This window comes from Ursus americanus, chromosome 5 (genome assembly GCF_024610735.1).
Source record: "Ursus americanus isolate L20-20 chromosome 5, mUrsAme1.1.p, whole genome shotgun sequence".
Classification (NCBI taxonomy): Eukaryota; Metazoa; Chordata; class Mammalia; order Carnivora; family Ursidae; genus Ursus; species Ursus americanus.
In genome coordinates this window covers 6,005,921-6,028,468 of record NC_142131.1, presented here as the reverse complement: position 1 = coordinate 6,028,468, position 22,548 = coordinate 6,005,921, and the positions used below count along the sequence as shown (strand labels likewise).

General features: G+C 34.8%; 1 pseudogene; it reads right to left on the bottom strand.

Moving 5' to 3' along the window:
* Nucleotides 1–5,446: 5,446 nt before the first annotated feature.
* On the bottom strand, nucleotides 5,447–6,055 carry LOC148110030 (large ribosomal subunit protein eL29 pseudogene; annotated as a pseudogene).
* Between the last annotated feature and the right edge of the window lie 16,493 nt (nucleotides 6,056–22,548).

The following is a 22,548-nucleotide window of genomic DNA, read 5'->3' as shown; positions in this document are numbered from 1 at the left end:
GTGGACAGGTAATAACAGGACTGCTCCACAGTTTCTTTGGGGGAATGAAGCAGACCAAACAGAAGCAGAATTTTGCTGCCCTTGAGCATCCTGACTTTTGCTCCTTTTCCTAAGACCTTATGCACTCAAAGCAGTGGACAATTGAAGAAAGGAGAAAATCTCACAGAAGAGGGCTGCTTTAGATCTCTCCATCTTCTGGGTTTAGGATTGTGGCTTATAAACAAAATTTGCCTGACCTGAGATGTTAATTGTGTTATCTAACCTGACATTTATTTTTACATACGTGCGTGGTGTCTCTTATTTATATTTTACTAATGTATTGTTCTTGTCTCTGTCAGGATTTGAAAAAACTTCATGGGCCTCTCACATATTTGCATGTCCTGAGAGAAGAGGCACTGACTGCCTTTGTTCTTATACTATCGTATAATAATGTACAGTAGACAACTTTGGAAGATAAAATGTTTTGCTCTGGAGCATAGGGCAAGAATGCTTAAAGCTCATAATAATTTTCCACTTCCTCAGCTAGGGGAGCCTTTCCTGTAACAACCCTTTGTATGCCTGGTGTTACTTGACTCTCTTCACAGCTCTCTGTGGGAATTGGGATTCAGGATTTCAGCAAAAGTGCTGCTTCTCTGGCTACTGCTACTGTTGTGAATAATAATGTCCTTTTTCCCCTCCCTCTGACCCAGGAGTGTTTTTTTGTTTTGTTTTATTTTTATTTTTCTGATAGGATCTATGAAATTGTGGCAGAGAAACTTGTTACCTTAGCAGAATCTCAGATGATTCACGTTTGTTGACAGTTGATGAAGATTGGATGGAAAAGTTATAAGACTTTTTGGAAGAGGAAGTATGGGGACCTCATATGCCAATTAATGGGATTTGAGGAAAGTCCATAGGATTGGTAGCAACCATGTTGACCCAATAGTATAGACAGCCAGGAAATAAATGGTCCTCTGTTGTATTGCCTACTTGGGAGCCAAAATTGGGAAGGTGGCTATGGGTCAAGTGGCCAGAAGCAGATTCAAAGATAGCTCCAAGGACAATACCCTGGTTGATGCTAACTTAGGGCTCAGCAAGTGATTCATCTGGTGGTCAGCCTAAGGCCTACACAATTATAACAACTAGAACCAAAAAATTTCATTAGCTGCACAAGGTTCTGCCTCCTTTCAGATAAAAATTACAGAGATGCTTTTCTATACTAATCTGGAAGAGGAAATTTGTAGCTGCTATGAGTAGAATCAGGTGAATCTTTAGAACAATGGTTGGTTCACTTGGAGGGTAAGTGTAAGTAGGGCGGGGGCGGCAAGGCATTTATTCCTTATTAACAAAGAATGTCAACAGCTGTGCTGTTTTAAGACTGAGCACCATACACCCACCTCTGGCCCCCTATGGTCTATTAAGCTAGATTTAGATCCATTTGGAGATAACAGTAAAAGAGCTCATAGTTTTTTGAAGTGGGTCCTGGCTGCTAGAACAGAGTTTTGACTCTCTTAGGGAGATTTCCCTGTGACATACCATTTTCTGTAGAAACCATAGATGCAGTATTGACTATTATCTGGGGATACTACTGCCCTAAATTGGGTTTACAATGTTCATGAAGGCTATCCAAGGGAGAATGAAAAAGTGGCCTAAAGAAATCTACAGAAAGTCTTATAATCATCTCTCCCACCTTGGAAACTCCCTTAGCCCTGTAGTGAAACTGGATAAGAACTTAGATCTTATTTTTAGTAATGGAGTAAGAGATCTTCAGATTCATTTGAATTTGATAAAAGGAAGTACCACTCTGAGTCAAACCCAGATCACCCAAGGAGGATAACCCCATGAACAAGCTGGAAAGCAATATGGCTGTAGCTATAAAATCCAGACATATCCAAAGCTGAGACAGATAGTGCTCAATACTGGATTTGGAGTGAACAGAAAATATGGAAGTTTTGTTTGATTGAGCTACTTGCTGTTGTCACACTGCTTGAAACCAAATACAAATGTGTATTGCTTACTGAAATAGAACTGTTTTATCTTTCATGCACCCAATTTTTTTTTTTTTTTTTTTTGCCCCAACACAGCTGCTATAAAGACAAGGTGAACAGGAATAAGATAGATGTCCTATCTCGTGGAAGCACTAAAGGCCATGTGACACACCCAATTAAGCTTGGAAAACTTGGGGAAGGAAGGAATTCAAACTTTTATGGTACTGTTGTATAAATTCACCTGAGTAAACATCCTATCCAGGCTTATGTGCAAAGGGGGCACTGATTCAACTAATGGCATTTGAGAATTGTTTATAGTGAGAAGAAAGAATATTACGAGTGGGTGTGATCTTTTGGGCCAGTTTAGTGTACTGTTTTTGTGGCTTCTACTACTGTGTTTTCAGTTGGTATTGATGTTTTATATACTTGTTACTCCCCATCCCATAAGTACAAAGGGGATTCTCCTGATCAGGAAGAGCTTCTGTAGAAAAGTACTATTATTTGGAGGACCCCTCAATCCTAAGGACCACTTTGAACTAGAAGTCTTTATGACTGAGTATTTTAATAATTGGAATCTCTGGCAAAATAAGGTGCCCCTTGATGTTTAGGACTTGTTTTCCAGACATGGCTACCAAGTACACCATTGGAAAGTAACTATTGCCTTGAAACTGGCCTTTTGTTTAAAATGAATGGGTAACCCCTGGAAACCTTGTGAAACTGTGGACTTACATCTCTATTCTGGGATGGGTCAACTTAGGCTCAATGATTGAAAGAATTCTCTGCATTTTGGGCTTCTCCCTTTGTAATGCAACACCCTGAGTGTGTATGCGTCAAATGGCTTTCTTAATGTTACTTGTGGGAATTTGGGCTGGAGAATCTAAACTCTAAATCCATAAAGTCTTTTTATTCTTTCTTACATTCCATGTGATAGGTTTAGGAAAAAAATCACTTTATAGAAAAAGAAGGTAAAAAGTTATAAATCCATATTTTTGTTTTAATCCAATAAAGCAGGAGTGAATTCATTTATGTGAGATTATATAAGGATAAAGATTATACAATAGGAGACACAAAATTGACCAATGTAATTAAAGTCAAGTAACGCAAATAAGTATGAAAGGTGTTATATGACCTTGATACTCAAGTTGTGTGGTCTGAGTTCCAGGAGCATCAGCCTAAGCTAAAAACTTGCTGGAAATGCTGAATCTCTGCCTCCACTCCAGTCATACCAAATCAGAATCTACATTTTAATAGGACCCCCAGATTAATTGTGTGAACATTATTAATCTTTGAGAAAGCACTGGCATATGAGACAATAGGTATCTGTAGGAAATACGGTGAATAGGAGGAAGGAAAACTCATTTATAGCTATACATCTTCATCTGTTTAGATTCAAAATTGTACAGATTTTATAACTTCTAAGAGAAACTTAAAATATAATTTTTAAAGCAAAATTTCCAATATTTATATACTTTAATAACTTAAGGAAAAATCTTATATATCTTCTGCAACTTACAAAATGTGTCTATGCACCAGATGTTGGTGGAGGCTAAAAGTTTTTACATTATCCTCTAGGTTTTTCACATATTACCTAATTCCAAAGAAGTGATGACAATTGCCCTGAGTCATGGCATATGGCACATTTGGGCCAAAATGGAGAGGAAAAAAGGAAGGGTGCTTCTGTTATTGTAACCTAGATGAAGAAATTAGATAATAAAAATGTTTAGGAATGCAGGCTTTAAATTCATACAGCCTTAGTTTGAGTCTGCTTCAACATTTCTAAGCTGTATTGCTTTTGTCAAGTTATGTATTTGAATTTTCTGCTTGTTTCAATAACAAAATGAAGTGAGTAATTTCTGCAGTATAGGAATGTTAGAAAGATCAAATGACATAATACAAATAAAGAGGTTACCACAATGTCCAGTGTGGAATACAGTAATAGAACACCATTCCCTCGATCTAATGCAACGATTCCCCAAACTTTCTGCACATTAGAATCACTTAGGGTGCTATTAGAAAATTAATAATCTCTGAATCCTTTTCCCAACAATTACATTAGACTCTCCATAGATGAACATGAGCTTGGGTACTTAAAAATCTAGGAGTTTCTAATGTGCAGCTAGATTTAGCTACTACTTTTCTAGTGGAATGGAACATATACGTATATAATTAACTTGTGACTAGAAAGAAAGTGATTTCCACAATGAGATATCACTTCACAGCAATCAGAATGACTAGTATGAAAAACACAAGGAATGACAAGTGTTGGTGAGGATGTGGAGAAAAGGGAACCCTTGTGCACTGTTAGTAGGAATGTAAATTGGTACAGCCACTACGGAAATCAGAATGGAGGTTTTTCAAAAAATTAAAAATAGAAATACCACACAATCTGGTTATTTCATTGCTGGTATTTATATAAAGAAAACAAACAAAAAAAACTAATTTGAAAAGATAATATGCACCCTTATGTTTATTACAGCATTCTTACATTCTTTACAACAACTAAGATATGGAAATAACCCATGGATAGATGAATGGATGAGTAAGATGTGACATACAGGTAGAGAGGGGGGGAGAGAGAGATAAAGACAGATATCATAGTAATGAAATATTATTCAGCCATAAAATATAATGAAATCTTGTCATTTGCAACAACATGGATGGACCTAGAGGGTATTATGCTAAGTAAAATGAGTCAGACAGTGAAAGACAAATACTATACAATTACACTTGTATGTGGAATCTAAAAAACAAACAGAAACAGACTCATAAATAACAAGAACAAACTGATGGCTTCCAGAGGAAGGTGTGGTGGGTGAATGGGTGACATAGAAGAAGAACAGTAAAAAAAAAAAAAAAAAAAAAAAAGAGACTTTTCTGAGCCTATGGTTGCCTTGATTGTTTCTATATTGATCCTTGATAAAATTCCATGCAAGAGGCATATTATCTTTTTCATTTTTATGAGGTTCCTTTAAGTGAAAAGCTTTTTTATCAATTCTCTCTATAACTAGGTACTTTCCCAACTCATACATAGGACTTTCTCATTTGTTCTTTAGATTGGTAGTCACAGAATTATGGAATTATAAAATTACTATTAATATTTCTTAGTCTTTATAGAAGATGGTGTTCAGGAGTAATATTTTTCCTCCATGCTCAGGCACTGTTTCTGAACGTTACATAAGTAGGCTTTGTTTGTTTTCCTCTGGTTGAGCTTATGCTTCCACCCTTCTTTAACAAGTTAGTTTTATAGGCGGCACTTCATATTTACATAGTTCAATGCAAAACTTACATGGTTAATTATTCTTTCAAACAACTGAGGTAAAATTTTACCCAGAGGCAGGTATGTGTATGTATGTGTGTGTGTGTGTGTGTGTGTGTGTGTGTATGTGTATATATATATATATATATATATATATATATATATATATATATATATACATATATTCCCTTAAAATAAGGAATTAGCAAAATTGTGAGAAATTCTAAAAAATTTTTTTTTTTGGATCCTGCTGTAGGTTTATTTGTATGAATAGCACAGGAGGACACCAGCCCCATGTAGACAGAAGTCCACAGGTCACACCAGTGCTTCCATCCTCACATTGGCAGAAAAATATCTCTACACTGAAGCCTTTGCCCAAACCTGGGCACCTTTGATAGCCTGAGCCACAGCAGGAGCTGGAGTCAGAGTCACAGATGCAGCCAAGACCTTGTTTGAACCTTGGCCTTAGCCTTTGGCCAGAAGAGCCTGAGACCTTTGGCAATGTGAGCATGAGTATGTTTCCTGAACTTGAGGTGAGGGATGTAGGCAAGATGATTTGAGTTTACAGCTGCTGCCCTTTGGGATCTTGGGCTTGACCTCCTTGGTCTTGATGAGGGCATTGATAGCCTCAGCATGTGCACTCATGACCTTCACGTCGTTTGCCTACGTCTTCTTCAGGCATTTCTGTGCTTCTTGACAAAGTGCATATTCCTTAGGAACTTGGGGTCTACTCCCTTAAGAATTCATATCTTTGTGACCAGGGTTTCCTGATTCCATTTCTGTGCCATTTTCATTACTGGTTGTGTGTGGTGTTGTTCCTGGACTTGGCCATGTCTGCATCAAAGCCCATGGCTCCCAGAGCAACTTCTAAAAATTTTTAAAAATGTAATGAAGCTGTCTTCTTTGTATAAGAAGATCTGAATCACAGGTCATAACAGCACTACTGTTATAATGCTTTATAATCACTCAGTATCAATAAGTACTACATGGAATCTTCAATAATAAATTCTATTTGAGAGATTTAAAAAGGTTTAAACAGATTGAAAATTGAATTTCAAGAGCTCTTAGAATTATGGGATAGAAGTACATAGTTAAAGAACAGTGTGCCAGGAGTAGCTAGCTCTTCCAGACTCCATCAATACCAGTTAGATATAGGTCACTAGAGCTCACACAAAGGAAGACAGTGGGGCTGTGATTGGATATGGACACTTCTTATGATCAAACTTTTCTACCATGTTGTTTCTTATATTACCAAAAATATGACCAAGCAACTGGTATTTTTTTAAAAAAATTTTTCTTCTTCCTTGGATTCAAAACCATTAAAATTGCTGACCATAATTTCTTAAGTACAAATTAGAGGGCAACTCAAGAAAATCTAGGCAGCGCATGGACACAAGCAATGAATCATGTTAACCACAAACCCCAAAATTGTAAGCCTTTGATGAAATTTCCAGATAAAGATAATTAACAACATTTCCCTTTATTTGATTTTCCTTTTGCTTCAGAAGAGGATTTTCATATCACTTGCTTTCTTTGGGGAGAACAATCTGCAGTTTCTTAGCATATTTTGTGGTATTTATTTTTCTCTTGATATATTTCATTCACTGAATTCAAACGTTACAGCATTCTCATCTTTATTTGTGGGGTTCCACAATATGAGATCTCAAAGCACCAACAAGTATTTAATAGTTCAGGTTATGTCAACATAGATTGGGTTTGTTGGATGTGGATGCTCATATCGAAAAAAAAATAATTACCTTTGTTTTTCACTTGATTCTGGCTCCTTTCTTCCATTTTGTTTAAGTGGCTGGCCATTTCCCCCCATTACTTATTTACTCAGCCTAACTCCCAAAACTTTTGACCCATTGTTGAACTTTGATATGTCAACTCTGCTTGATTCTCTAGGCTCTCCTTCTATACCTAGAACTATAATTATTTATTAACGATGACATTAGTAGCAAAATTAGCCCTATAGTCAACCATAACTTGATTCCAATACTCTACCTTTGAATTGAAGAACTAATCTAGCTTACTTTTGTGTTTATATCTATCCAACTCCTCTCATGGAGAATAAGATAAAGATCCATGGTGAGTACGTTAAATTCTATTAATTACTTTTATAATCCACTATATCAACCTTATTCATATACATATATCAAAGAAAATTTTGTAACCTCATGCTGTCAGAAAAGAGAATATTTGAGCTCAGCAATGAAAAAATATTTCCCTGACTCATATTTGTGGAATTGTAGAGCAGATTTGAGCTCAATTTACTGGTTATTTTTTCTTCACAAACACTGAAGCTGAAGGAGAACAATGTGGTCTGCTCCTCCAGATTCTACTTGAACCTTTTGTGTGTGGGTGGGTGATGTAAATCATCCTCAATCACTAATCGGATCATACCTATTCTCTATTCAGTCATTTTCAATGATTCTCATTGACTTTCAGAGAGAGCCTTTTTTCTTTAGTTGATTCAGAGATCTCTAATGTTACCTCCAAATATTTCTCTTTACACTCGCCATATGTCAATGACTCCTTGAGTCTTCTATATACACCATATTCCCCAGAAACATCTCCTTAACCCACATAAACCCGTCTTTACTCTGGATGCTCTTTCAGCCTGTTTAAGAGCAAGTTTATTGCATTTATATATTTTTTTCATCTATATAGAATTGCATTCAAATAGACACCACTTTAGAAAGAGTTTGAGTCTCAATTCCCATTTAGTACTAATTACATTCTCAGAGAGATTTTTCATAGTATGTGATCTCCTTCATTCACACACACATATATATGTATGTATAAGCAGGCCTGATAATCAAAATAATTTAATGACTAGAAAGGCATAAGCATGAAGTAAACAGAATGAATACAAAACAAATCAGAAGTAGTAAGGGCCTATACACTACACTGGAACATGCTGGCTGAACATCAAGTATGTGTGTGTCTGTGTGTCTAATGATTTACAGATATGATTGATAAAAATGTTGCCAGGTTTGCATTTTTGAAAGAGATATCTTTCTTTATAGAATGTTTAATCTCCCTTTCAAGTTAGAGTAATTCTCTGTAAGTTCTTAGATGTTAACTCTAAGTTGTCATCAATTTATTTTCATTTAGCTAACAAAATGAACCTTGGACTCCCTAACTAATCTCTTGTCCTTGAGAGAAAATATCATTTGGCCTAGGGGTAATGCAATTAATCTATATTGAAGTAAAGATCATTTATTTTTTTAGTAGACTGCAGAAAAAAAACCTCTTTGTAGAAGACCTCTTTTATGTTTGTTAGCTTGTTCAACTGCTTTAACTTAAAAAAAGATTGTGAAAATATAACTTCTTGAAAATGAGTGTAAAGTTAAAGTTATTACCACTTTAAATATGTCAATAATATTACCTATCTGGAATGCTGTAGAACAATTTTCTCAGTTCATTGAACTACTGTTACAATCTTTTAAAAAATTTAGTTAAGCGTTTCAGTGATAGAGTATTAATACATACGGATGTAATTCAAAGTAAATAACTACAAATTTCATAAGGCAAACTTTGATTGTAATGTGAATCATATAATTTTATTAGACAATTATACTATAAAAAATTGAAGTAAGGAGGAAATAAATTTAGCTTCTGTCAGATTTAAAGCTATCAACATTCTTTGCAGAACCCTTCTACTTTTATTAACAACATATGACAAGTCTCTAATAAAACAGTATTGTAGGTAGATTTTTTTTTCTGGCTGATAGTTAGGTATACATTTTGAAGAAAAAAAAGGTAGATTACTAATGATGAAAACCTAAATGCCACGGTAACCTTGTAGAGAAGAAAATGTTGATGAATGGAATCTAGTACAATGCTTGAATCACACTTCATATTAAGTAACCATTTAGATTTACCCACTGATTAGTTATCACTGAAAACCATGTGGAGTTTTCAAATAATATAAACTAGAAGACAGTGCACGCTAAATGTATACTTTTTATTAAAGAAGCATTTATGTTATTCTTATGGAAGGAAGAAGCATTAGTAGAGAATTAGTATAACATTGAGTTTAGCTGCCTATTTAGATGATTTTTTCTAATTATTTGAAATATTATTCTTTCCCCATTTCATATACTTTTTATTTGTCAACTGAAAAGGATAATTTTATTCATATAAAAACTTTATACTTTTCCTGGCCATAGGCGATTTTCATACAAAACCACAATAAATATTTTCGGAAAGAAGTAAATGACACATTTGATACATATTGAATTAAGAGACACACTATTCCACTTAATAACTATTATACTGAAAACTCTCTGTAGTAGTGAAATATACAAAAGTATGGCAGATCTAAACAATTATTCATAGTTCAATTATAAATAACAACATTCATGAGACTATCCTTAAAAGGAAATACAATCAAGCAGACATCTTTGAACAAAAATAATTAATAATAGAAAAAATATTGGTAGCCAACAAAAAGTTAAGAAATAGATTCAACTTCTTTTAAGTGTATCAGGAAATGTATACCTACACCAGGGAATTTTTATTATAACTTTGTCATTCCCTTTTTCTATGTATTAATTAGGAGACTGTTTCAGTGTGTAAATTATAATTCTTGTTTTAGGTTTTTTATGTCATTAGGACACACCAGAAATAAATACATAAAGAACTACTCAAAACAATGTTAAAAAGCATCTATATGATCTGAATCCATAATTGAAGAGTTTAAAATATGATTCTTCTATATGAGAAAGAAATTCAAATGTTTGTATACTTTGTGAAGAAATCTCTATCTTCATATCCAAGCAGTTGAAAGAGGAAAGAAATTTAGATCCAAGTTCTAAATCTAGTTGGCATTTATAAACTTCTGAATATAAAATAAAGCTCTTCACACAGTGTTACTGATGAACTTCTCCTAAGGTGGCCTTCAATAGAGATTTCAGTGAAAAGATACTTAAATGGCTATAAATGAGAAATCTTTGAAATCCTGTTAGTAATAATGACTGCTATTACTAATTGAACACTAACAGATATGTCTGAAAGTATAATCTGTAAGTACTAATTATACTCATTTTACATATTAGGAAATGAGACCTAGTCTGGGTAGTATGACCACTATCACAAAATTAAAGATAGATCCAGATATAGAAACTTGAACTCTGTGACATCAAAGTTGGTGTCCACTGTGTTAGTCTTCAGCTTCCGAAATTTTTCGATAACACTGGGACAAAATAAATTTTTAGTTGTTTCTGATGGATGGGGCACTTTCTACATGCATACCAGCACCCCAAATTCTTTAATGCAGTCAGCAAACTGCCTTGGGCATTGTGGCATGAAAAAAATATTATCCTTTTATTAATGAGCTAATATAATAACTTTTTTTGAAGGCTACTATATTGCATTGTTTTTATTGTATACCTATACAAGAGGGAAATGCTGAACTCCTGATGCTTTGTACAATTTCAGACAAAAGGTAACTTTTATGTTGCTTCACTTATGACAAGTAGTTATTTCCCTGGAAGAGATATTGAAAATTCAAGAAACAAGTGAGATTTTGGAACTTGACAGTGTAGACCCAGGAAATAGTCTGCAAAAACCCTGGCAACATAAAATAATATATTGTGTATATAATGGTGACTACAGTTGAACTTTTGCCTAAAGGTTGGGGAGACAAAGTATTAAAGCAAAGGCTTCACTTGTTCAGATCTGTATAGTAACAAAATGACTCTGGAGCTGTGGATAGAGTTTAGAGTGGAATGAGGATAAACCAGAATTAGAAGACAGAATTTAGAGGCTGTTTCAGTGGTTCAGAACACAAATAATGAGGGCCTGAATCAGTCAGATAGAGTTAGGGATGAATAAAAAGAAAGGTTTTGATGGATGCAAATAACAGCTATCATTGAGGGAGCTTCAAGAATCACTGGTTGGGAGAGGTGGGAGAGAATTTAAAGAGGAGCTGATTTGAAGTTTTCCAGCTTGAAAATTTATTGGAATTAAAAGTATCCACGATTCGGAAAAAACAAAGTACTCTGGGGAAAACGAGTTTCCAGGAGTGATTCCAGAAGCCCCTTATTTTTATTTTCTAAAGAAAGAAGACACAGGGGCACGTGGGTGGATCAGTCTGTTAAGCATCTGCCTTCAGCGGTCTCGGGGTCCTGGGATCAAGCCCAGTGTCTGGTTCCCTGCTCAGCGAGGAGTCTACTTCTTTCTCTTCCTCTGTCCCTCCCCTTCCCTCAGCTCATGCTCTCTGTCTCCTTCTCTCTCTCTCAAATAAATAAATAAAAACTTTAAAAAAAGAAAGAAGATATACACATATATGCTGAAAAGGACATATACATATATATGTATGTGCTTATGTGTATATATAGATATATATATACACACACAATATAATAATATTCCAGTAAATGTACAAGAAAAAAAGTATGAAATTAAAGCAAAACCTAGGCCCAAACTGGTGCTTAGGTCAATCATTTACTTTGTTCATATAGAACAGATAACATGTAAGAAAAGAAGTCCAATATGATACTATGGTATTTTGTCATGAAGAAAGACTGGTTTCCTGGGTGACCAAAGTACAATTATGGAGTTTTGTTTTGTTTCCTGTCTTTCTGTCCTGTTTCTGTAGCTACAATTTCCTGTATTCTGTTTCTCAACACCTTAACTTAGTTTTTTTTACTAAACAGTAAATAGGGGGGACTCCCCTAGAGTTTTGTTGTTGTTGTTGGCTTTTTTTTTTCCTTGTTGCTCTTTTGTTACTGGTAAATCCCATATGAGGAAAGGACTTCAGAGAACACCAAATCTCAAACATGCTGAAACAGTTTGAAATTGCTTAAGACTACATTCCAATATTGTCTGTCAAAACAGAGTGGAAGCAAATTTTCCAGACCTCTATGAATACACAGGAAATAGAAAATGAGCAAAGATAATAGTTATTTAGTGGCTGTAAGAGATTGCTGTTTTTCCTAACGACATCTTTTTGATTTTTTAATATCCCACTTTTGAAGAAGAACATTACCTTTCTTTATCAGAACTGAATAATTTCTGCTAGCTTGCTACCCCTGACCAATAAATTAAGAAATAAGTTTTAATAGCAATGGCAAATGAAAAACTCAAACAATTATCTGGCAGATACAACCACTGAAAGTGAAAACAAAAGCAAAAATAAACAAACAAAAAACTGTGATTATATGAAACAAATGCGCTACTGTCCTGTCTCATCTCAAAAAGAATTTCCTGAACTATGTTCGGAAAAGAAATGCGTTCTGTAAGTTGTTCATGAAAGAATGCAAAGAATGGGAAAAGAAAGGAGGGACAGAGGGAAGGAAGAAGCAGCAAATTGCTATATAGTAACCACAGTTTTTAGCTAAAATATATTTTAAATTGTAGGTAAAACACAGCATATACCTAAAAAATTCTTCTAGCTTTTATGAATTTAATCTGCCTTAAAAAAATATATATGTCACATCAAAGAATGACCATCAGTTCTCTGTTGAGCAAATGCTCTGGATATTTCCTTGCATTGATACACCATATACTACCTAACCACTTCATTGCCTACAATCTAGTTAATAATATAGGTCCATGGGTTGGCACACTATGGTCCTTGGGTCAGATAAGGTCAGTTTCTTGCTTCTGTAAATACAATTATATCAGAACACAGTTACACCCATTGTTTACATATTGTGCATTGCTACTTTCGTGCTGCAATGGAAGAGTTGAGTAGTTATGATAGAGACTTATATAGCTCAAAAAGGTTAATATAGTTACCATCCAGCCCTTTACACACACACACAAAAATGTTTGCTGACTTCTGATCTAGTAAATGATATCACGTATCATTATTAGGTAATTTTGGTATAAATTTGTTACATTTTATAAGATGGTTTATATGTGTGTGTATATATATATATACTTCTAATAAAATGAGATGATGTAATTCTCTTGTTTTTTTCTTATATAGTAAAAAGCATATGACCATATTTTTATAATTTCAGCAGTTAATTTATTTACAAAGTCATATTTTGCCACCTTTTTAATCCTAGTACATGTTATATCTGACACACTTCTGGTATTATCTCAAACTACTAGAATATTAAAACTGATTCATGGTCTAAGAACTTTGGGGAAAAATGATCTATATTTCTCTGCCTACATACTGGATTCATTGACCAAATGGTTCAATAATCCTGACTGGAAATAAATAGTGCATCACAGGCTGAAAGCTACCTTGAGAACAATTTAGTATATTCTGAGAAGAACCTTCTTTCAGACAATTTCACTATATCCTTGTACTTCCTTCTAGCACTGATTTTTTACTGTTAATATTGTGGTATACTTACAATGTAACAATTACAAAAGACTTGTATTGGAACAAGCAAAATACAGCATATAATTTTTAAATGGATGTCTTGGTTTGCATCCTGTAATGGTTTCCAAAGAGGACTCTACTGAAAAACAGTGACCCAAAACTCAATATTAAAAGGAAATGTCTTTCTAGTCAATTGATTTTTCAAATGATTTTATATCATTGATTATACTCTTTGAACATCGAAGATTTAATATCAGTTATTCATTACATGGTATGGTACTCTCCAAATGAAAAATTAACTACTTTTTTAGATAAAAGAGTGACTGATCTGTGTGATTTATATCTGAGGAGATTCTACGGGCTGCAAAATATTCAAGGTGTTTGGGATATATCAATGTACAATGATTGATGTATAAACAGTTCCTACTTATCAATGACTTTCCAACAAAGTGCATGAGATAGAAAATAGGCAAAAAAGATAAAATAGTAGAGTATAATAAAATATAGCAATAGTGTAATGAGGTATTTAAAAATATTTTTAAAAGTGAAATAGTATAATATAAGGAAATAAAAAATGACTAGGGTACAAGGATGATCACTGTTTTTATAATTGGAAGTACTGTGAAAAAAAAACTGCCCAAGTGTAAGGATTAAAGGCACCAATTTATAGTCCTATCAACAGTAGGGAAGAAAAAGTTGCTAGGTATGAATCTCATTTCCATGTATTCTGAAGTGCCTGGGAGAAAATAACATGGGCAATTATTGAAATGCTGTTCTGTGTGTGAGGTGAGCACTTTGGTGACTTATCCTTAAAGCAAAACCATGAAGCTTCAGATGAACAACGGCAACCCTGTCCAGCTTCCAAGGAAGGGATTTAGGGATAGAGTGTGATTTATAGTAGAATTAATCTTTTTTTTTTAAAGATTTTATTTATTTATTCAACAGGATAGAGACAGCCAGCGAGAGAGGGAACACAAGCAGGGGGAGTGGGAGAGGAAGAAGCAGGCTCATAGCGGAGGAGCCTGATGTGGGGCTCGATCCCATAACGCCGGGATCACGCCCTGAGCCGAAGGCAGACGCTTAACCGCTGTGCCACCCAGGCGCCCCTATAGTAGAATTAATCTTACAGGCACTATGAAAAATTTATTAAAAGGGCACTGTGATATCTCTCCAGAAAGTATGTTTTTCCCAGTATTCAAGTGAAAAAAGGAAGCCAGAAATTCTCCCTTGGTCACAGTTGAGAGAGAAGTTATCTTTAAGATGTAAGAAACAAGTGTTAGTTTCCTACATGCTTGCACTATTATTAGAAAACAATGCAGGTAGCTTCTTGTTGGAGAAGGGGTTATAATCTAATCATTTGGGGGGAATTGGAGATTTGTTGGGAAAAACATAAACCCCGGGTAGAGGCAAAGAAAATGGACATCTTTGAGATTTCCGCCTGTGACATAGTGGACTCCGGAGACAGGTCTGAAATGGAGCTTCAGGGCTAGCAAATGACTTGGGAATCACGAGGCCTGGAAGGCCTGAAACAGGGAGGAGAACAGCTATGGATAGGCAAAGCTTAGTGCCATGATAGCAGGAACATTCAGCTCAGCCTGGCACCTGACCATATGAGCCGTCATTCTACCACCAGTACAACCATGCAGGTCCCTGCTGGGATCTAATGTCTTAATTCCCCGTCAGGGCATAAAACAGTCAACTATACCCTTATTTTGTGCATCACATCTGAGCTGCCCATACCACGTACTACTGTGCAGCCAGCATTCTTCTTGGTTGTTTCAGGAGATAAATATTTTTATTCTCAAAATTTCTATTTGAGTCAATAACTGGGAATTCCAAAAAATAAAAAAATATGGTAATGATTGGGGAACATAAATTGAGGAAAGAAGAATGGACTATCAGTGCATGTACACATGTACATAATCACGTATGTATGTATGGATGCACCTATCTGTCTTTATTTCTAACTGCTCAGTATTTGGAGGTTATAAAAATTTTAAAATTATAATATAAGTTCGAAATTACCTATAAAATTAATCAGTAGTCATGTAGCACCACTTCCACTCACCCACATAAAAGTATTCCGAATGAACATCTAGTCCAAGTAAAACTGAACAAATATGGCTTTAAAATAAATCTCTTCTTTAAAATTTTTTTAATTAAAAAACCAAATATCTTCTCAATGATATCCTTGTCCCTATGTTCTTTCTCTAAATAAATTTCAGAGAAGTCAATGACATCAACAGAGAAATGTACAGAGCCCATGTAGGTGGAGTGACTTTTAGAAAACAGCCTGACCTTTTAGATTTGACTAAACCTCCTTAAACATATGAAAATATAAACAGGAAACATGTGAGGTGCTCTGGAAAGGAAATTCAGCTCTCAATGAAATCCATACAAAAAGAACAGTTTTTCACTTTTTTTTTCTTTGGTTTACATATTAGGCTTCCATATAATCTTGATTTTAAGGAAGTGGTTTGTTGTTTTTAAAATACATTTTTAAGGATGTTTCTAATCTGTCCTATTGGGAAACCATTTTAAATTAGATTAACATGAATTAAATAATTCCTTCACCATTAGCTCTATATCATCAGGCTTGCCCCTTGTTTTCTTTGGGTCTCAGTTCCAGTGTTTGATAAACAGGGATAAAAATATTTTAACTTATTCCTGAGTTGTTTTATGATTAAATGAAAATGTATGGAATATAAGTATTGAATATTCTCCTCTCCTTACCTCTGTATTAGATCTCTTTCTAATGTGAAGTTAGATCAGTTGTCTAATGTTTCTCAGACAAAAGCACTATCTCATCAAGTCATGGTAACAACTGCGAGAAAACATTGTTTAGGTGAAAATTTCAGATAAGCGTTGCTTATTTTATTCCAAGCACCTATAATAATAATCTTGAACAATCGATATTGCTTCTGACACTCTATTATTTTGGACCGGAAATAACCTTGACAATTGGCTTTTTTATAATATTATACATTTATTTACACAGTAGATAGATACTAAGCATCTGCCAGGTAACAGTTAGACTTAGAGAATATAGTGAAGAATGAATGAAGATACAAACTCTAATTTCACAGGATCCAGTAGAAAGTTAGAGTGATGAAATAGGAAGTGTCTGAGGAACTAGTTCAGATCTGATGGTCAGCAAAACATTCTGAGAAAATTACATGCAAGCTTAGGTTAGAATTAGTTCTCCATAGAATGAACTCTCCCATAGAAAGGTCACAGGAAAGAGAATTCAACTCAGCTGAAATAGGTGATACAAAAGCCTTAAGACTGGATTGACTTGTGGTGCTTGAGAATAGACCAAAGTCCATTCATGGGTCAGTATGTATGGACAGAGGTCAGTGGCACAAAATGAGATAGAGCAAGGCCTGTACATAGAGGATCTCTGTAGTGTAGTATGCCATTGGAGGCTTACCACAGGGGCAAGATATAATCTTTTTGGTTTTACAAAGCACATTTTGGTTGTTTTGTAAGCAAGGAATAGTCAGGGGTTGAACAGAAGCATAGAGATCAGTTAAAAGGGCAATTTTAGAACCCCAGGGTAGAGAATATGCTAGGGTGGCAGTAAGGAGAGGGACAGGACTAGAGAACAACAGGTTATTCCTCACAGCATCTAGTTTTATTGATTTACTAGGCACAATCCTCTCCCCCCACAACAATAGTGTTGTTTTAAACTTCTCTCATTACCTTATTGAATCTTTCCCCAAACGTTATCTTTAATTTATTTTAGATGAATTCTGTCCTTTCCTGAGAACCCATTATTTTGATACTATAGATAATAGTCACAGAAAATCATTTTAACTATTCAAAAACTTTTCTACCAGTTATTCATTTACTATATCATCCTTAATAAATGTATGTTGAGTGAATCACTGAATGAATGAGTGAATCAATCAGAAGATGGGATGAAATCTTCATATCTTTGTTTACAGCCTTCGGATTCTAGCTGTAAACCTCAAGGTCCCTAGCGGTGCCTTCTTGCTCCTCTGGCTGCATCAATCATCTGTCCATGAGTGATCAGGACAGGTTTTATCAGTGACTTTGGTGAATATTTGATTATGCTTCTTCATGCTTTATCGCACCTCGCTTGGTCTGTAGGTGCTCCTGGAACATCTGCTTTTTAATTGGTTGATTCCAACACTTCTTTTGGTTGCTATATATTTATTAATATACTTAGTTATTAAGCTGTCTACTACTCTCTTAGACATGCTCAAATAGTTTAATTAATCTTCTTCATGTTTGTTTTTTTGATCCAAGTACTTAATTTTTATCAGAAATAGCAGCACAAGCAATTGTCCCAAAATTTGCCTCATCCATCCACTCTTATTCAGCGTATCTCCCAGGTAAACATTTCTAGGGTTAAGTATTCATGTGCTTACTTTTCTATTATTTATTCTGAACTTCTGATTAATTCCATGGCCCTTTAAGATATTTAATTTGAATTAAATATTTTATTTATTTATTTATTTATTTTTGAGAGAGAAAGAATGAGAGAGGGAACAGAGGGGCGGAGGGAGAGGAAGAGAGATAATTTTAAGCAGGCTCCATGCCCAGTGTGGAGCGCAAGGCGGGGCATGATCTCACAACTCTGAGATTACGACCTGAGCTGAAATTAAAGAGTTGGACACTTAACCAACTGAGCCACCTAGGCACCCCAAGAATTAAACATTTTAGAATAAATAGAGAATATCTAATCTGACAGTTCTCAAGCTTGTTTTTAACAATGGAGTTTTTTGTCCAAATGAAATCATAAGCATAAAAATGACAGAATAAAGAGATAATAGAAACGTTTTTATTTCTGAAGGAGCTGGAGAGAGAGAATCTTCCAGTTTACCTCGATTTCCAATAAAGTTGCTCCTGAGAAGATTGGAGGAACCCATAACTTCTGATGAATCCAAATTGCAAAGAGTTGACTTAATACAGCTTTCTATTTTACAGGCGATGGCACAGAAATGCAGAGAAACTTATCCAATGCAATGAAGCCACCTAGAAGCCTAAATTGGGATGATTTCTAGGTGCCACAATCATAAAGTAGCAGTATGAAAAAACTGGAGAGACTTCGATGTTAGAAAGGGTTGGAGTTAAGTACTGCCTTACACATCTTACCACTTGTGTGATCTGTGAAATTTATATACTCTCTCTGGTAATACATGATTTTTAGGAACAGTTGATAATTACATGCAAATAAATGAGAGTCTAAAATGTCACCATATTCTATTCAAAACTTTCAACCATCCTATGGTTTATATACATAATATTATTCCATTTTATAGATGAAAACATTGGTTTCAAACCCGTTAAAGTGGCTGTTCTAGAAATTGAACACATGTACATCTGATAACAAAGTTCCACACTATTACTGACCACAGGTCTTAATTAAAAAAGAATGGGTAGTAGAATAAATAAAATCTGTCTTTTTTAAAAGATTTTATTTATTTATTTGATGGAGAGAGAGACAGCCAGCAAGAGAGGGAACATAGGCAGGGGGAGTGGGAGAGGAAGAAGCAGGCTCCCAGGAGAGGAGCCTGATGTGGGGCTCAATCCCAGGACTCTGGGATCATGCCCTGAGCCAAAGGCAGATGCTTAACGACTCCACCCAGGTGCCCCTAAATAAAATCTTTTTTAAAAAAAGAAAGAAAGGGCAGTAGAATAAATAAAAGCTTTTATAAAAAAAGTGCGGTAGACTAAATAAAAGCTTAAAAAATAAAGAAAGGACAGTAGAGAATTAACAGTGCTATATGTATTTAATGTTTTGCATAGCACTTCCAACATGACAATCTCATTTAAAGTCTATACCAGGGGCGCCTGGGTGGCACAGCGGTTAAGCGTCTGCCTTCGGCTCAGGGCGTGATCCTGGCGTTATGGGATCGAGCCCCACATCAGGCTCCTCCGCTATGAGCCTGCTTCTTCCTCTCCCACTCCCCCTGCTTGTGTTCCCTCTCTCGCTGGCTGTCTCTCTGTCAACTAAATAAAGAAATAATCTTTTTAAAAAAATAAAGTCTATACCAGCCCTATAAGGTAGATTTTATTACTCTTGTTTTAAAGAAAAGAGAACTGCAACTGAGGGATTTAATAACTTCACAATGTTACACAACTAGATACCAGAAAACTGGATTTTATCTCAGATATTTTTAAGGATTTTTTAGTCAATGACTTTTTGAAGTACACGGTGATTTCTCACTCAAATATATAATACTATCGGAGCCAGAATGAATCTGTTTTTTTACTTGGGAAAAATGGGAAAAAATGTACTGATTCTTGTTTCCTGTCTTTTCCTATCCTCTTATCTTTGTTAAATCTCAAAATTACACTATAAAACCCAGGAAATTATTTAAGAACATATCAGTGTAAGTTCTTTGTGTATTTAGGGAAACAAGCAGGAGTTATTTTCTTTCTTTCTTAAACTTCTTAGTAGTTACATAACGTTGAGAGCATAATTAGTGAGATGCTCATCAGAATTTGATATGTACCCTGTGTGTCTCATCTGTGACTCTAGCATCTTGGAACATACATCAGGCCAGGGAGCCTGCTGGCACTCAAGACTCATGACAGTACTTACAGAAAACTCTCTGGCAGGCCACAACATAAACAGAGCACATGGAAATTACTCAGGATAACTTCCTCCAGGCTATTCTTTCAGCCACAAGACAATACAATACTAGTGTTCATGTAGTCCTGCTGGAAGTCAAATGACTTCTGAGTAGCTTCCAACATCCTCATTCTTAAATTATGAATCTATCTTCCAACCACAAAAGCCCGCTTAGTATGTATTTTCTAGTAGTTAAGAAATTCACATGCCCATAAGGAACTAACTACATATTTCCATTTTCCTACTTCTTCTGTCTTGCTTTCATAACTACATGTCAGGAACAATGAGAAAATGCCCATCACTTTTTTATATCCATTCCCATAAAACCTAATAAAAAGACTGACATCTTAAATTTTTGTACCTTTTATCCTTTTAGCTGATTATAAATAACAATAGGATTTCATTGTGGAATATTTTAAAATATAAAAAAGCATAAGGAAAATCAAAATACTACTGGAAGTACTCCTACATTAATGTATTTCTTTTTGGTGCTATTCTCTGAACATATAAATCCTTTGTGGGCCTAAATGTGTGAATGAGCCAATATTAATATTATATTGTATGTAATATTTGTATTTACTTATTTTCACGTATATTGTGAACAAATCATTAAATATTTAACAGGTTGCATAATATGCCATCTCATGATTATTTCAAACAATCTTTAAGCATTTTCCAATTGTTTGCAATTAGATTCTTTCCAAATGCTTATCAGTAATTCTGATAATAATTTACTTGTGTGAATAATCTTTGATTATGTCTCTGATTCTTTAGGATGGAGTCACAAAAGTAAATAAAAGCCTATAAAGCATTACTTCATTTTAAGTCTTTTAAAATAGTTTGGCACAAATAGTTTTCTAGAAGACTATGGAAATTTATGCACAAACCTGCCACTCTTTTTCTGGTTATTGTAATGATACCAATGTTTAGTTTTTGTAAAAAATTTAGAAAACAGGGGCACCTGGGTGGCTCAGTCAGTTGAGCCTCCAAATTTTGATTTCAGCTCAGGTCGTGATCTCAGGGTCTGAGATTGAGCCCTGTGTCAGGGCTTCTCTTTCTCTCTCTCTCTCCATTTCCCTTGGCTCCTCCCCCTGCTCGCATGCTCTCTTTCACTCTCTTTAAAATAAATAAATAAATCTTTTTAAAAAAAGTTTCGAAAACAAAGGAAAAAATAGAGAAAAAAAAAGACACAGTTATACTTTCCCAGATTACCATAAAGATGTATCTTTACATATAGATATATGGATGGATGGATAACTAAATTATAGTTGTAGGTAAATAGATAACTAGAGAGAAAAAAACCACTTAGATCTTACTACAGAGTTGAGTTCCTAATTCTTTCATTAAATACTTTAACACACTCATTTTCTTTATTTGTGAAAACTTTCATAAGAAAAGCACAGAAGTTATTTCATATATTTTTCAAGCAGAGCATTCTGAATATTTAGCAATACTCTCTTCTATTTACCAACATTTTAATCCATTTTATAATTTCATTTTTTTTATATTAAACCCTTTTTAAATAATTTTATGAAGGTATTATTAAAATATATCTTTAATTTTATTTTGTCTATAATTATTTATTTATTCTACTATATCTATATAGAGCTGGACATTCTCTACATATGCTCATATAAATTAGAACCGTTTTAATGCTGTTTATTCTATTTCATAGAGTTGTTTATAATTGATTTTTCCCCATTGAATTGTTCCGGGTTATCAGAGAAAATTAATTACTATAAGTTTATTTAAAGATAGCACAGTTGTACTTGTGTGTGTGTACTTGCCTCTGTGTGTGTGTGTATGTGTGTGTGTATGTGTGTGTGTGTGTGTATATGTTTAGCGGAATTCCCCTTCCCTACATTACAGCCAAGTCTGGGTATGGCTAAGTCTGAAGATTTCCCCTAAAGAAGAGTAGGAAACTGTACAGAGCAAAGAGAGTGGAAACATCATGTGAACTCATCAGAAAGTTTAACTTCCAATCAATCTAGCTTTTGTAGTAAGCGAAATATTCTCCTGCCTTCTTTTCTGGATCCAAAAAATATATTTTATGTATCATATAAATGTTAACTCTTCATCTACATTAAAGACACTTAAAAGCAGGATCTGTGTTTTCTAACTCTTTATATCCCCAAGGATCTGGAACAGTGCTCTGCACATAATGCATTTTCAACAAAAATTCTTACTGATTACCAAATGAAGTACATGGTCATTTTTCTGTCTCAGTAAGTTTATCCACTGGCAGAACAAGAAAGAAGGAAAGGCTGCATTTTTGCCTATTCACACTGCTCACGCTTCACATGCTTCAGTCACAATTCCCCTCAGCCCCTGACTTTCTATAGTGTGTAACTCCAGAAACACAGTTATTGAGCGTCTGTGTACACTGTGCTCCATGACCTTTATATCTGGGCTCAGGATTTCTTAGTGTTTT